Source organism: Lathyrus oleraceus, chromosome 4 (assembly GCF_024323335.1).
Source record: "Lathyrus oleraceus cultivar Zhongwan6 chromosome 4, CAAS_Psat_ZW6_1.0, whole genome shotgun sequence".
NCBI classification, from domain to species: domain Eukaryota; kingdom Viridiplantae; phylum Streptophyta; class Magnoliopsida; order Fabales; family Fabaceae; genus Lathyrus; species Lathyrus oleraceus.
Genome location: NC_066582.1, coordinates 58153136 through 58159165, shown reverse-complemented (window position 1 = coordinate 58159165; position 6030 = coordinate 58153136).

Here is a 6030-nt window from a genome sequence, read left to right as displayed (position 1 = left end):
TCTCCTCCCTCTTCATCTTCATCCCATTCTTTCCCATCCCTTTCATTAAACAATGAAATCTCAATATCCTAAGGCTAATTGGTTCATCAAGAACCTTGTGTTAGATGAATCAATACAAGTATGGATGAGATATGTTCATCCCTTTGATCGTTTCTTTTTAGTGTGTGGTATGTTTTATGAGTTTGGTTAATTATACAAAATCTCTAACATGCATTAGCACCTAAATTTTTATTGCCCGACCTCAGATAGTTGTGACTTCTACATAAGTCCAATTACGATTGCTTAACATAAAGCTAAATTTTGATCCTCAAGGTATAGCATTCTAGTGAGTGAGATTGTAATTCTCCCATCTTTCATGGTATTGTATGGAAACTTGGCCTTTTTTCCTTCCCTTGGATGATGTCTTGGTTCAAGGATCCATGCTTGTGAATAAATGGTTGAGTGTTCTCCAAAGAATGACTTAATCAATTAAAAAAGCAAAACAACTAACATCTAACTAACTTTGACTAACACTAACTATTATTAACTTTTCTTTACTTTCAAGTCATTTACTTTATGCAATTTAGTTTCAAGTCATTTACCATTCATTACCATTTTCATTTCATTAACTTGTTTATGTTTATGTCATTTTCACTTTACTCATTTGAGCCATACATTGTGATTGTATATATTTGTTTGTATATCTTGTTTGTGTTTGTGGTCTTAGGACCTTAAAATACTTAATAAAAAACAAAAACCCCTAAAAAATGTTTGTGTGGACTCTTGAGTTTGATCTGAACTTATGGACTTAGGATTAGGCAACATTCCATATGCAAAAGGACTTGGCCAATGCCAACATTCTTGATCACTAGAATTCATCTGCTACATGGTCTTGATGTAATTTTTATTTTGATCTTGTATCTGGTGCCTTATTCTGAGTTAATTAAGGAGTATTTCATCTGATGCATAAGAAAACAAAGAAAAATGCTAGCTATAGGATCTTCTTGCTTGGATGTGGCCATCTTTATTTGATACCTTGATCTTCATGATGCTTGATATTGCTAGTTGCTTGCTGATTATTGCTTGATTCAAAGTCCAAAGGGAAAGTGATTTTTCTATATGACATTCTTGTCTGTTGGATTGCATCCCATTGGTCAGATCTTTCAACTCTTAACTTTTAATTTTATGCTTAGGATTAGTCTCTTCTTCTTCTCCCACTTCTTAAATTTCAAAATCTCTCCCCCTTTTCAAAAACCTTCTTTGCTTGTGATTTCAAAAGTTAGACCTTATTTCAAATTAGAAACTTTGGCCTTATGCCATTGCATTTTGAAACTCTTTTCTTAATCAAATCTGTATATGAACTTAATAATATTGACTTAAAGTTTCAAAAGACAAAAAGAACTAACACTCATTCAAATTTTTGGGCCCTTTGTGCCTATTTTTAATTCAAATTTTGATTATAAGCAATCCACTCTTTTTGAAATTGTTACCATAAACTACGAGGTTTTGATTCCTCATTTTTATATTGGTACGTAGGCACAAATCCGAAGGTCTTGTCAAACACAAAAAGATAATCAATAAATTCTTCTCTCATCTCCACACTCTATTTTTCTCAAACATCTTTTATACCAAAAACACATACAGACATGAAAAAGGGCTCCCTAGGAGTACCTAGGATACTTTGGGTGCTAACACATTCCCTCTGTGTAACCAACCCCCTTACCTGTAATCTCTGGAATTTTATTAGTTTTGATTTGAAAACTTCTTATCTCTGGGTTTTGTTCGTACTTTTCCCTTTTCCATTGGAAACAATAAAAGCGAGGTGGCGACTCCGGTTTTATTGACGTTAAGTTTATCCATAGCTTAATGGGAATGAATTTACCGCTATAATCATATTCAGAATATAATCTCTATAAGACCTATTCTGGAGAAGACTCCTTATGAATTGTGTAAGGGAAGAAAACCTAACATTTCTTATTTTCATTCATTTGGATGCTCCTGTTTATCGTAAACACTAAAGAAAATCTGAACAAGTTTGATTCAAAAGCACAAAAAGGTATTATGTTGGGAAACTCAGAGCGCTCTAAGGGCTACAGAGTATACAATACATAAACTAAAATTGTGGAAGAATCAATACATGTTAGATTTGATTATAAGCTTGACTCTGAAAAGTCAAAGCTAGTTGAAAAACTTGCAGATCTGGAGATAACACTTGCAGGTTCTGACAAAAAGACTAAAGAATCTGAGGAAGCTGAAAGGAAAAACCCAGAAACAACTGAAATCTCAACTATACAGAAAAGATCAAGAAGTAGACTAAACATCTCTAAAGAATTGATAATGGGAAACAAGGAAGAACCTGTCATAACAAGGTCTACATTCAAAGTATCCGAGGAAACCCCTTTGGGATTAGTGTCTCTAATAGAACCAACATCCTGTGATGGGGCACTTCAAGACAAAGAATGGATTCTAGCAATGGAAGAAGAACTTGATAAATTTGCAAATAACGACGTCTGGGATCTTGTACCAAAGCCAAAAGGTACCCACGTTATTGGAACAAAATGGGTGTACATAAACAAACTAAATGAAAAAGGAGAAGTGGTCAGAAACAAAGCATGACTGGTAGCACAAGGTTATAGTCAACAAGAAGGGATTGACTACAATGAAACCTTTGCTCCAGTTTCCAGGTTAGAATCTATTTGTTTACTTGTATCATTCGATGTTAATCATTCCATCAAATTATATCAGATGGATGTCAAGAGTGCATTTCTTAATGATTATATCTCTGAAGAAGTATATGTTCACCAACCTCCGAGTTTTGAAAACTCAAAATGTCCAGAACACGTTTTTAAACTGAAAATATCTTTGTATGATCTAAAACAAGCCCCTAGAGCTTGGTATGAAAGACTAAGCACGTTTCTTCTAGAACATGATTTTATATTGTAGGCAAAGTTGACTCTAGTCACTTTTGTACAAACTTCAAAAATGACCTCATGATCTGTCAGATATATGTTGATGATATAATTTTTGGTTCAGCTAACCCTTCTGCTTGTCAAGAATTCTTTGAGTTAATGCAGGCAGAATTTGAAATGAGTCTGATGTAAGAACTAAAATTCTTTCTAGGAATTGAAATCAACCAAGCTACAGAAGCTACATATGTATATCAAAGCAAATACATAAAAGATATTCTAAAGAAATTTAAAATGTCAGAAAGCAAACCAGCAAAAACTCTCATGCATCCTACTTGCATTATGGAAAAAGAATAAGTAAGTCAAAATGTTTGTCAAAAGCTCTATTATGGTATGATAGGCTCTCTTCTCTATCTGACTGCTACACGACCATATATTCTTTTCAGCGTTTGCCTCTGTTCCAGATTCCAATCAGATCCAAGGGTATCTCATCTAACAGTTATTAAGAGAATCCTAAGGTACCAGAAAGGAACACCTAACCTTGGCCTGATGTATGAGAAAACATCAGAGTATAGGCTCTCTGGATATTGTGATGCAGATTATGCCAGAGACAGATTGGAATGAAAAACCACCTCTGGAAACTGTCAATTTCTGGGGAAAAATCTTATATCTTGGGCTAGCAAAAGACAGTCAACCATAGCACTCTCTAGTGCAGAAGTAGAATATATTTCAGCTTCACTATGCACTACTCAGATGCTCTGGATGAAGAGCCAACTAAAAGATCTTCAGATATGTGAGAGTAATGTTCCTATCTTTTGTGACAATATTGCTACCATATGTTTAAGTAAGAACCCTATTTTACATTCCAGAGCAAAGCACATAGAAATAAAACATCAGTTTATCAGAGACTATGTTCATAAAGGGGTAATTACATTAAAATTCATAGATACAAACCACTAATGGGATGATATCTTCACAAAACCCCTTGCTAAAGATAGATTCTCATTTATTCTGAAACATTTAAACATGGAAAGTTGCCCAGAATGAGTCAGATATGTGCTTCTCTGAAATGGCAAAATAGGCTCAAACTTAAAATTTATGGCATCTGGATCTGACTCTAATACTTCTACCAGTTAGAAGTAATCTAAATCAGAAATTCTCAGGACCTAGTCTCTTGGTATTCCTGGAGATCAGATAAATCAACACTTGGCCTCTCTTGCGTATGACCTTAGATCTTCTAGACAATTGTCTAGCACAAAACTCAAGAGACAGACTATTGAGATCTCCTCGAGCAGTATGCAGATTTTTAGGATTAGACATTCATCATAAGTTGTAATTAATTTTCCCTCTAGCATGTCAACTCAATTTATGTGCTATTAATTAACTGTTGTTTAATATTCCTATGAAATGATTTCATTTTGCATGCTAACTTTGTGTACATATACTTGACACAACTCTCACTTTCACACTTTTCACTCACATCCAACACAAACCCTAGCTCTCAAATCTCTCTTAGTTATTTAAGTGTTCTTCAAGCGTTTTCATTTTCTACATGGATTCTCAACAACAGCAAGTATACAACTTTTCTCAACAGATGGAATCAACAGAACAACATTCAACTTCTTCCCAACAAACCACCACTGTAATTGCTGTTATATCTACTCCTATCTACAAGGAGCCTCGCATCTTGGATCGTCCACCTCACATTCATCTTGCAACTCCATTCGACAAACTTGAAGTTATCTGCGAATCCTTGGTAGACTTTGAAAATATGAAGAGAAATGGTATTGACCTCACGGAGGAATTGAGAAAGCAAGGCTGGGAAAACTACTTTCAGCGTCTCTATAGCCCCATCTATACTTTTCTGGTCAAAGAGTTCTGGAGATTTGCAGATTCAAAGGCCCACTGCATCGTGTCACATGTTCTGGGGGTGAAGATGGTTATCACTGATAAATCCATAGCCAAACTTCTGAATATGGAGAAGACAGGGAGAAGAAGAATCTACAACATCAACCCTAGGGCAAAATATATGTCCCAGGAGATTATCCTAACAATCTTCAAGCAGAACGCAGAAGGAAATTCCTCTAAGAACAAAGAACTTCACCAGAATCTGAGGGTCTGGCTAAAAATTATTCTGGGGACTATTCATCATCGCCTAACATCCAACTCTTCAGATTACATCAACACTGACCAGAAATGTATCCTCTACTGCCTCCACAAAGGACTCAAGCTGAACCTCCCAGCTCTCTTATTCAAATATCTAAGGGACTCCGTCAGGGACACCAGAAACAACATTAAGCCCATAACATACATTCCTCTGGGAAGGCTGATCTCAGATGTGCTGATATAAAGCGGGTTGGTGGATCATCTGATTCGATATAATCTGATGGAGGATATGACGGTAGACACCGGTAGGCCTCTGAACTCAAGGAATTTGAAGAGCATGGGAATCATAGAGAGAGCTCTGGCCAAGCCTTATCTAGAAACCTCCTAGGAAGCTCCGAAGGATCAGAGGAAGATACTCAATGGACTCTATCTCTTCTCAAAGATAGATCCCTAAGAGGTTATCGCCCACTATCTGCAGGATCTAGCTAATCAAGGGGTAAACATATCAGACTTTTCGGTGGATTGGCTTCCTGAACATCCACCCAACTTTATGAAGAGGTAAAGAGAACCCTCTGAGAAGACGAAGAAAGCTATGAAATCAAAGGTTGGAGAACCTTCTGTGTCCAGACCACATGTGCCTCTGGTCTCCTCTCCAAGTAAATCTCCTCCGCCTGTATCTCCTACGTTTCATTTAAGGAAATTGTCCTCTTCCTTATTGTAAGACCCCAATTTTGACCCTAAGATCCCTCATGCAGTTTCATCATATGCATTAGCATTGGGATCACACCTTGGCATTCTCCTTACCCCTCTTTCATTGGGTTTGTTTAGGGAGAGCTCACAAAGCACTATGTGATTGTATCATACTTGTATATTATCTTTTTTTACTAACCAAAATACCAAAAATATGTCTTTGTATTTGTCTAACCCCTTTTGTAGGTAGGGCATGATCCCCATTGATCTATCAAGTTCACATTTAAGGTTTAAGACCCTCATGGCTAAGAGAACCAACAAGGATTGATCCAAAATGTCTCTAAGCATC